Raw genomic sequence first — 12,092 nt, 5'->3', positions numbered from 1 at the left:
TTATCTTGGATCCTAGATGCCTGATGCTAAATGAGGAATTGAGAATGTTTTCCCAATTCCAACTAGGACCATTCTCATAGACACTTGTCCGTGCTTGTCATTTTTATTACCTAGTGTTTATCCCCATGTGATGAGTCTGTGTTTCAGGAGGAGCCAGTGGGGGAGGCGAGGGGGCCTGGAAAGACTCCATCCTAGGGATAGAGTTAGAGGTGGCAGCTTTGGAGAGGAAAAACAGGAAAGAAGACTCAGTGCTAGGAGCCCACAGGAAGTAAAAAGAAGGTGCATGGATGGATGGCCAGGGAGAAAGAAGGTGAGATTGAGCCCACAACTGGCAAGATTCCCTTGTGGGTTCTTGTAAGAACTTGTGATTTGGCTTCATCAGTAGAATTCTGAGTCCTGGTTGTATAGATGGGCCATGTGGGGAATAGTTGGGCCCGGATCTCTCAGCTCACTCAACCCTGGGCTTCCACTGGATGCTGCTCTTTAGCCCATGCCTATGTCAAGGGCACTCATCAGGGAGAAGTTATGACTACTGTGCTAGCCGGGCATGCTTTAGTAGGGGAGGCTATGTAGTGTAATAGAGAGGACAATGGGCTGGGGTTGAAAGCTATTACATCGGGTTTCTAACTTGTTTTTGACTTGAGGATAACTTACTGAACTTGTCAAGTCTCATCGTCCCCAACCAGAAAATGGATCAGCATAATGTTCTCTCTGGTGTTTTTATCATAGGGTGTGAGAGATGAAGTCAGACTTAGAAGCAAAAGACTTTATTTTAAGGCTTTTTAAAAAATCAGTCTAGTTTCTATTCTCTCACAGTCATTGGTTTGATGTAAAACAAACTCTAGGTAATGTGATAAATGCTCTAATCAAGGAATGAATACATATTTCTGAGAACGTGAAGGAAAACCCCTTGACCTTGCCCAAGGTGAGTAGGGAGTACTTCTTCAAGGATAATAAGGCAAACAAATGAGGGAAGGGACAAGCATTCCAGACAGAAGATGGAGCAAGCACAAGGGTGCAGCAAGATTCCAAAAGAACAACAGCTACATGAACAGTTGTAGCCAGTTAGACCAGTTGGGACCTGAATGATGGAGGACCATATATGTCAAACTAAAGGATTTGGATGTACCAGCATTTTCCAAATTATGTCCCCTAGAACAGTCCTGGGAGATAAACACTGATCACTTAAAAATGGGAAATTACCTCACTTTGTCAATTTCCTGGAGATTTACAATGTACATTAACATATTAAAAGTTCTCATAAGGACTGCTGTAAAAACAATCATCTGTTTAATCTTGTTTTATTCAGTTTTGTCTACTCTTATTTAAACACGTAGCTCTTTTGAGAACAAATGCATTTTTATCTCTTAGAATTAATGATCCACAGAACTCATTTTAGGGAAACAGTACAGGGAGATTATCATAGAGAAATGACATGATTACATCTGGCTTTTAGAAGGATCATTCTAATGGCCAATGTGGACAAATGGATTACATTGGGAAGATGACTGCAGAGGACCAATAAAAAGCCTTCTGTGGTAATCCTGGAGAGTTAGGACAGGATCTTGAGCTAAGGCATTAGCAAGGGGAGCCATGAAAGAACCAGATGTTTGAGAGAGAATCAGCCATTCAGTACTTGATTTGATTGAATATGGGGAGTTAATAGGCTACAAAACTCAAACAAATTTTAAAAATCATTTATTAGGCATATAGTATAATAGCAACAAAACCAACACTGAGTGCATATTACATGCCAGGTAATGTTCTCAGTACTTGTAATAAAATACAAAGTCTTTGCAACAATCTTATGATAGAGATGCTGTCACTTCACAGATGGTAAAATAGAGTCACACAGAGGTATTATTATATGCCCAGGGTCACACCTTTGATAAGTGGAGGAGTCATGAAATCAGGGCCTAGTGGGCCAATTCTGACCCTTCACCTGCTTTTGTATGGTTTGAGAACTGAGAATGGTTTTCAATTTTATTTTCATTTTTATTTTTTTTTCATTTTTAGTATTTTCAAATGGTTGGGAAAAAATCCAAAGAAAAGTAACATTTCATGACATGAGGAAATTCTATGAAATTCAGATTTCCCCGGGGGTGTCTAGGTGGCTCAGTCTGTTAAGTGTCTGCCTTCTGCTCAGGTCATGATCCTGGGGTCCTGGGATTGAGCCCCATGTCAGGCTCCCTGCTCAGGGGGGAGTCTGCTTCTCCCTCTCCCTCTCCCCCTGCTCCTCCTCTCTCTCTCGCTCACTCTCAAATAAATAAATAAAATCTTAAAAAAGGGAATTCAAATTTCCATAGATAAAGTTTTGTTGGAACACAGCCACACGTATTCATTGCTGTCTAGTCTTTGGCTGCTTCTGTTCTACTTCTACGACAGCAGTCAAGGCATTGCAACACCGCCCTGATGGCCGGCAAGCTAAAAATATTTAGTATCTATCTCTTTATGGAAAAAACTTGCAGACACCTGAATTAAGTGACACATCCAGCCTTCGAATCTAAGATTCAAAGCTATTTCCATCTCCCTGCAGGCAAAAACCACCCAGGCCCTGGAAATGCAGGCCTAAGACCCTGTGTGCCTTCCAAGAGCTCCGACTGGTGAGCGATGGGTAAGTCAACAGTCATCCGGGCATCAGTGTGGAAGTTGTCACAGTGTGTGAAAGACACAGTAGGGTCTTAGGATCTGAGAAACCGTTCCTAAGTTGGTCTTGGGAAGGGGCAGGATATGTCAAGGAAATTGAGTCAAAGATGGAAATGAGACATTCAGAGAAAGATAAAGCAGCGAGACAAATGTTATCCTAGCAGGAAGCTTTCTCTGCAGCCTGTTTCTACTTTCACATGGTCCTTGATCCTCGGCCAGAGAGGGAGCCCAAGATTCAAGAACACTTAGTATGAAGAAAGAGAATAAATTGCACTCAGAGGTTTCATACCATGTTTTGGGGGAAAACAGAGGCTCTTGTGTTAAAATAGAAATTGATCACTGGGAGCTTTGTCAGCTTTGTTTAATAGTAGCAAGCTGGTGGTAGATTGGACAAGAAAACAATTTCTTCCATTCAGGGCTGTTGTGAGCCACTTTACTACAGAAACACATTTCATCCCAATACCTTGATCAGATCCGTTTTATTTCCAGCTGGGAAGGAGCTCACGTGTAAGTGCACCTGCCCAGCATGTTCTGGTGAGAGCACATTCGGTTGATGTCTGCTGCGGGGTCTCTGCATTGTCTTCTGTGCTTCTAGAAACTGCTCCCCATCAATGGCAGGTGATGAACATGTGGAAGTAAATGCTTTCATTACATTTATTATGATGTGTTCCAGCATCCCTTGGATAGCCTGACTAACCTTTTATGCCAGGGTAATATTTGCTCATGTAAGAAATTAGGCTCAAAGTGAGTGGAGAAACGAGATGAAGCTGGTATGCAATACTGACGAGTTTTTGTGTCCACAACACAGGGAAACCTCATTAGTGTTGTAGTCTGCATGGCCAAGTTTGTTTAAAAAGAGCATCAGAGGGCTGGACATGGCTGCTGGGTATCAACTTTCTGCTTGTTGTTAGGCATCATGGGAACTGAACCTTTTGTTCTCATATTCAGTAAGTATTTATTGGGTGCTTGCTTCACCTGTCCAAGCAGCAGGAACACAATGGTGTCCCAAATTCAAATGGTCTCTGCCACCACAGGGAGCGTGTACAGTCCCATGGGGGCTGAAACGCCAATCACACAATAGAAGAGAAACCTGAACTGTGTAAGTTCTAGGTGGTAGAGATTCCTGTGCTTTAAGAGTATGTAACAGGGAGGTTTGATCTAATCAGGGAGGGCAGGACCTTGAGGAAGTGGGATCTGTCTGAGATTTTAAGATGAGCCTGAGTTACCCATATGAAGGAGGAAGGGACAGTTTCAGGTAGAGGAAGGCGTGTGTTAGCTTTATAGCTGCGGAGCTGCTTTGCTTAGCCCACTAACTCCCAAATGGCTCGTTTATAAATGCCAGGATTGCTCTCTTTATTCCACAGGTCTACCTTCACCCTGTCATGTGACTGATAGGAATTCACTTGTGGTTTAATTGACTTATTTGGCTCACTGGGTCAACAGTCTTTATTGGGAGCTATGTGCCAAGCTTAATACTGAGATGGAAACCTTGTGATCAGCATCCCAAAGCTCCTACTCCTACATTTACTGAGCTCCTACTTGACACAATCAGATCTGTGGGTGGATTCCAAATATGCCTTTTATGAGGCTGGGAGCCTGGGCAAGATATCTAGTCTCTCTGAGACTTGGGTCCCAATCTATTTAAAAATGAAAAGGCTAGTGGTGTTTATTTAACCCGATCATTGGGAGAATTGAGTGATATACTGCAACGTGTAAGCACAGTCAGAATGAAGGAGCAACTCAACGAGTGTTTGTTGGTCAAATAATGGAGATTGTCTGGGTCCCATTTTGGGATTTAGAGTCCAGCCTGGTCCATCTCCATTTATGCAGGGATCATAACATTCTTCTTCAACTGTCTGCCTGGCAGTTCTCCTCTTTTATTAGGCTCAGAAATAGATTTATACCCTTATAAACTCTAGCCATTCCTTTTCTGGTCAAAGCATGAACATGTTATCAAAGAATTATGTATTTATATATTTCTAGCTACTGCCTAATGATTGGTCCAGCTAAATACTGGGGAAAAAAAACCACAGATGTTCATACTGTTACAATCCATGAGTCTTCAAATGGATTGATGATTAGAGAACTCATGAAAACTGCTGATTATTTTAGGCCAACACCTGACAGGAGAAATGCATGCACATAGCTTTGCCATCTTTCAGTCGTGTTTCCTATTTTAGAGAAAATCAAATTCTATCCAAATAATATTCTTGCTTTCAATGTCTACATCAGCATTGCCTGTAGGAAGACTATCATGCTTCATTTTGTTAAGAGATAGGTTTATGTCAGTGATGGAGCCATGCATTTTATTGTTTGATGCCTCCTAAATCTGAAATTATAGAATCCAGGTGCTTGCCTACAGGATAAAATAATTACAGTTGCGCTCACCCTTCTTCAGAAAATCTCTTCTAAAATTTTGGCTTTTAGGAGATAGGACATAGAAGAAAAAAGCAAATATGCCCAAACAGCACTATTTATAGACTTTGCTTAAATGGAAGAAGTATTTATTGATTCATGCCCTCTCAAAGAAAGGATTGGAATGGTCTATTTGCTAGCACAGGCTTCATGGAGCATCATCTAGTCTTGAGGCTCAGAGGAAAGATGAGGCTCCTGCTGCTAGCCCACATATTGTGTAATTATATATTAGCAATTCATCCTGGAGAAGTTAACTTTCTTGGGATAACCCACTGCTGCTTCACCACCTTGTGCTCTTCTGTCTTCCTTTCACTCATTTGTCTGTGATTTGTAATGGCTTATTTAGAGGCATGCTGTTAAAATCTGTTTTTCTCCCAACTTATCTGGTGACTAAATAGGTATTTAATAAAAATGGTCCCGTTTCATAGATAAGAAAGCAGAACAGATGAGAAAATATGTATAAAAACATGCATTACCTTCCAGATTCTTGCTCATTACTTTCTTTCTTAACACAAAGAAGGTACCTTCTAAGATCACCATCGTCATGAAACCATTTTCTCCAAAATCTTGGAGTCTTCACCTCTCTTAGTTTCTGAGTAAGTTTCCTGTCTTCTGCAGAGTAACTAAGGCATGCCTTGACTGGATAGGCAGGAAGGCAAAGCCCTGGGAGGCAGGCTGTGGGGAGCACAGTGACATGGCTTTGGGCAGATGAGGTGGTACCAGGGGAGGTAAGCGTGCTGAAGGTGGACACAGGCACTGGGGCACAGAATACTTCTGGTGTCCCCTAGATGCTTGAGAGAGATGAAGTCTCTGGTTTTGCCACACTGAAACTGAGCCAGTGTGAATTTGACACAGAGCCCTGTGCTGTGCTAGCGAGCAAGGATCTCTGAGGTCCCAAGGCGTAAAGTGGTGCTAACATGGGTGACTTTGCTCTGGTTTAACTTTATGTCCTTGCTGTAGATTTCATTCTTCCCCTTGCTCCAGGCACACGGCCTATGTATTTTCCTCGAACGCAGCGATTCTCCACCATGGGAGCTTTTGCTCCCCAGGAGACTTTGTGCAATGTCTGAAGACATTTTGTTGTCACAACTGCAGGAGAGTGGGGTAGCGCTGGCATTAGGCGTAGAGGTCAGGGATGCTGCCAACATTCTACAGTGCACAGAGCAGCACCCCAGAACAAAGGACTGTCCAGCCCCAGCTATTACTCATGTCAAGATTAAGAAACTCTGCCTAATAGGACAAATTTGTTCCTGCCTTAGAGTCTCTGTCCTGCAGGTTCCCTGTGTCTAAACCATTCTTCCTTCTTACCTCCTCCCAGCTGGCTCTTGGTGGCATGCAGGTTTAACGTGTCATCTCCTTGGAGGAGGTGACTCCAGTTAGCACAGGCCTTCCCCTCCTGCTCTCAGATACTCTTCACCGACCCCCCACGCTTTTTACTGACATTTTTTTTTTTTTAGAGCACTTAGCCTTGTGAATTATGAGTTGCTCAGTAAAGATAATCACTTTTATGAAGCGTGCATTTTGCTTTTCACAAAGCAAAGAATTTACAAATGCATTTGAATTTTTGATACATCTTCTGTTTATTGCCTTTACTGTGCAGGAAAAGCTTTCAAACACCAACAAGCCCCTTTCACTTGTTGAAAAATGCAGAATCATTGTGCAGCAGTAATTAATTTTTTTGGCTTTCACCTAATTAAATTTGTGCAAAGAATGAAGGAAGGGCTTTATCATCCGCAGGAGAAGCAAGTTGCTCACACCTGACTTCAATCACTCTGAGTAACTACTTCATTAAGACATAGGCAAGCCTAGTGACAGATCATTAATTTTCATGGATATAATCTGGGAAGCCAAATGTTTGTAGAAAGGGAGTCTGGCAAGAAAGGCATAAATGTATTAGCACTTATTAAAAATAAGCTGTAAGTCTGTTTGCATGCTGCCTCTGTCATGTAATGAATTAATCGCTTCAGTGTAACCACCATAATATATACATATCACAGTGTGTCAAGGAAGGTAAAAGTAGTTAGTGTCTTCATCCTCTGCTCGGTCTGGGTCTTTTACATTCTTGAATTTAAATATTTTGAGTCTAATGGAAAGAAGAACATGGAACCAGAACCAGGAACATTTGTACTCTTTCTTGCTGTAATTTGACTGTTTTTGCTATTTTGATTTTTTTCTGTTTTGAAAAGGTTGAGATAAGGCAGAAGGTACCTGAAAGGCCATGTGTTCTGTCTGGGATGGCAAAAATGTACTATCTTTAGTACCACACCCATCTGGTCATTTTTAAGTATAATTGTCCCAATGTTTCAAAGGGATTTTTAAAAGTTAGAATAAAAGTAGAATTATTAGCAAATTTTACATTGCCCCGAACTAACCAGTTTTAAGGGAAATATCTTCCTGTCTCTGAATTTATCTATTCTTTCTGAAGAATTACAATCTGCGGATGCTAATACCACCATGCTAATGGAATAATCTATTGCTCTTACAAGACTATTGCCTCAAATTAGATAATGATCTCACAAACTTCAAGTACTTTAACAACATTAGCTCTACCTAATGGAAGGAACCTCTCTATCTTCAAGGCTGAAGTCTGTCTTCTGTCTCTCTTCCTCTCTGAGGCTGGTATCCACCCATGCCGGCTTGATGCTTTGTTACAAAGACTTTGCTTGGTAACCTACATGTGGTCTGGATGTAAAGATTGAATTAGAATTAAAATGTGTGCTATTTAGAAATCGATTCAGTAGAAGGACAATAGCTTTTAGGGTCAAAACTACATCCAAATATTGGCTCTGCCACTTGTGAGCTTCTTGGGCAATTTATATTGCTTCTTTGGGTATCAGTTTTTTCATCTGAAAAAAACAGAAAAACAAAAACCAAGAACAATGATTCAGTGAGAGTTTATGTAACATCCTGGCACATAGAAGATGCTCAATAAACAGTGGTTCCTTTTCCTGTAACAGTTGTCAAAATGGATTCGGGGGTTCACTTTGTAGGAAATCTTTTTTGTCCTTGGTTTTTCTTTTGGGTTATAATTGTTATTACTATGTTTATGGTAATTTAAAAAGGGCTTTTTGTTATTCCTAGAACGTGTTTATTCTTCTACATAAGCTTTTTAAATTTCATTCAGAGACTGGAAGTCTGGATGCTCTAGCTGACCTGATATGCTCCTGGATTCCATCTGTCTTTGAGGGCATTATCTCTTCTACACTGCAAGGAGAAAAAGATAACCTAAATATTTAAAACTAGGACTTTTCTCTCAAAAATCTGGGATGGATGGTGGCTCTGGATAAATTTATGTAGCAAAGATTGTATTTATTTTTCTTTGTCTTTTTTAATCACAGTAATACCAGTTTATGGTGCTCTCTCTACGTAAATACGCTGAGTAAAAAGAGAAGAAATAACCCCCAGAACTAGACATGATGGCTTCCTGTTTCACCTTTATATCCCTATCAGCTATCTCATGGTAAAGAAGGGAGGAAACTGTGTAATAGGAAATGAGACCGTATAAATTAGGTGGAGGTGACACAGATAGAATACTGGGAAGTCAGAGAATGTAGGTTCAAATATTGGCCCTGGGACTTAAGAGCTGAACAAATATGGACAAATTACTTGATCTTTTTGAGTCCCACTTTTTTAAATTTATAAAACAGTAATAATCATAATCATTCTTCTCTCTAGAGTTGTGGTATTGGATAGGTCTTCATGATGATTTAATAAGATAATGTAAGAAAAGCCCTCAGTGCAGTGCACAGCACAGAGAAATTGGAAGGAAATGTTAATAATAACAATACTAATTATTGTTTTATTCAAGAAAATTGGCATTCATGAGAGCTGCTTTGGGGTCAAACTCTCCTTCAGTCACATGTTCAGATTCTCCATTGTCCACTGAAGCCGCTAGCATGAATTCCCTTTGAGGAGGACGTGCATGAGGAACCCCTGGGAGCAGATGTGAACGCTGCCCATGAGTGGTCCATCTGGTGTTGGAAAGCTGTAAGATCATCCCGTATTAGCTAACTTCCTTAGCTCTGAACCAAACAGCCTTCCTCTTTGAAAGTTAAGCTCCACCGCAATCTTAATTTTATATTTTTATTAGCTATGGTTCATGAACATCCTGCTGAAATCTGATATTTATCTCAAAATGCTTCATGCAAACAGCATGGTCCCAAGAAATGAGCTTAACACAGTGAGAGAAAGTTTTCCAATGAGTGGGATGACTTCATCTGAAAGCACACCATCAAACAGGGAATTGCATTTGTGCCTTCAGCACCTTGAATGTGGTGCTGTCCTAAGTCTCAAGGGGAAAAAAAATTCATATCAAGGTTGATGATACTCTTCTTGACTTTAATATTCCTCCAGACATTCTAGAGATGTGACACCAAACCCAGACACTGTAAAAGAGAGTTTCCTCACTCAGTTTATCTATTCGTTCTCCAGTGTGCTAGGGTCTTCCATCCTATCCTCTTCTCCTTTGTGTAAGCATTAAATCTTTTCTTCCAAAGAGCACCTGCAAAAACAATGTGTGACCCGCTTTTGCAACATAGCATTGGCAAAGGGAAACATCCCATTATGCTCTTCCCATATTATTCACTTCAACAGAAATTGTTTAGTTGAGCATGTTCTCTTTCAGCCAAGGATTCAGAGGTGAACAAACTCACATTCTAATAGATGATTGTTAACAGGTGGCTCTCATGGCACCCTATTCTTTCCCCTTGTATTCATTTCCTAGAGCTGCCCTAACAAAGCAACACAAACAGGATGGTTTAAAAAAAATTACTGTCTGTCAGTTCCGGAATCTAGAAGGCTGACATCAGGATGTCGCTGGGCCATGATCCCTCTGAAGGTGGTAGGGAAGGATCTGTTCCAGGACTTTGTCCTATCGTCTGGTGGTCCCTTGTCTTCCCATGGCTTTCTGTGTGTATGTGTGTGTGTGTGTGTTGAAATTTCCCCCTTTTTAAAAGGATATCAGTCATATTGGATGAAGATCCACCCTGATGTCTTCATTTTAACTTGTTTACCTCTGTAAAGACCCTATCTCCAAGTAAGGTCACATTCTGAGGCAATGGGGTTAGGACCCCAAATATCTTTTTGGAAGGATACAATTCAACCTATAACACTTCTCTGCCTTGCAGGCATTGTTAATCCACTATACAACACTTAATACCAAATTAGAGTATGCTCTCAAAACGCTTGCAGTTGGTAGACAACAATTTCTGATCAGATAGGATTCCTTTCTTGGGATTACATCTATCTGAGGTTTTAGCAGGATGAGACTAAGTCATGGCTTCAATCCTGTGCTGTTTCTTTTCCTACAGAGAAAGGAACTATTTAGCAAATCTGGATTTATCTTTGTTCTGTATGAACAAATGGCTTAATTTCAATGAGCCTCAGTTTCTATTGTTGAGAAAGTAGGTATTAAAACCTATCTTAGAAAATTTTGTACGGATGAATTGAAATACCCCATATGAAGGTATAGGTACTTGGCAGGCAGTCACATACTAGAAGTTACCCCTTGCTCTTTCTATATTCAAGTCATTACTGTTTTTTGGGGGGAGAGGATTGTAGACTCCAGAAATGAAAGAAAGGTCTCTCATTCCTATTTTACAGGTAGGGAAATCAAGAACCATACACTGATAGATGACTTTCCTGGGGAGGGTGGGGGGGGGGGGAGAAGGAGGAGGGAAGAAAAAGATCTAAACTTCTTCTCCTTCTCTTTAGTTTTTTGGTTGAATTATATTGAGAAAAATAATTCTTTTATTTTTGTTTTGCCAGTTAATAGAGCAAAATTCCACACACTAAAAATTAGGATGATAAAATGATGATAAAATAGATTTTTGTAGGATTTCTTTATACAAGTTCAGCTCTTTGCTAAGATGCTTCTATAGCAGTTCCCCAAGCCCATTGTTTGGTTTCCTGGTGCTTTCATATGATTGTTTCTTTGTTTGTTTTACTTGAATCTCAGAGTAATTTTATTTTTGGCAGGATCCATCTATTACCCTTTGCTCATGAACACTATGTATTATTCTTGACAGCATAATGTACATAAAATTTAATGTATTTTAAAAAGTTGAACTCAAACAACAAATATTTGTTGTTAAAACAGTGGTACTCTTACCATTATTTTCATCTCTGATATATGACCTGACTAGGCAGCTGCTTTGGATGACATAAATGAGATGTGTTGACTGACTTGTAAACACAGGATCATTCATACCCATTTGGGCTATGTTTTTTGGATCCATATTTTCTTACTGCTAACCAGAGGCTAGATAAATTTGTGTTCTCAATGACAAAATTAGGAAAGTGGTGTTTATCTTTAAACTCTCAAGCCAGTAGAAAGCTGTACCATGTAACAGCAGGGAACAGAGACATCTTCCTTTGCTCCACTGACCTGCAAAAGCCAGTAATTAAATTGCTTTGCCTCTTGTCATCTCCTTACCCAAAATGAGACTTTTGGCCAAATACAAATTCAACTTTTCCCGAATCTACAGGTGTACTCTGACTAAAATTGAGACACACAAAAAAAGAATTCAAATCTTTATCTTTTAAATGTCTTTAGAGCTATGCTTTTGGAAAAATTGATGGCAATTTGGAGAAAGAATGCACAGCTGTGTGGCCAACTGCGGTGCTGACGTTGAATCTGAATGCCCCTTCAGGTTTCATCTGGGACTGACATTTAACTTCACCTTCTCAGGACAAGAGGTTAATTTTTGAAGTATTAGAATTATGGAGATGAATTTGTGAGGCTGCTTATAATTAAGATGCCTTTGACTCTTGCATCTGGGCTAGAGACAGCAGACGTTAATGATGATAATCCATTTTCTCCCAGGGGTAATCGAGGTCTGCAGTTTCAAGCTTGACCAATTCCTTTATGAATTGTTCTCCTTTTTTTTTTTTTTTTTTTTTACCTTCTTAGAGAAAAGATTGAGGACCTCTACAAACACAATGCTCTATGTCACCTGAGATGGAAAAGTCAACCAAAGATCTTAGCAGAGTATATAATGAATCCATTCCTTCCTCTTAGGTTAGCTGTGATA

Source organism: Halichoerus grypus, chromosome 1 (assembly GCF_964656455.1).
Source record: "Halichoerus grypus chromosome 1, mHalGry1.hap1.1, whole genome shotgun sequence".
In the NCBI taxonomy this organism is placed as follows: Eukaryota; Metazoa; Chordata; class Mammalia; order Carnivora; family Phocidae; genus Halichoerus; species Halichoerus grypus.
The sequence above is the reverse complement of the archived record's forward strand: the minus strand, read 5'-3'. Positions refer to the sequence as shown.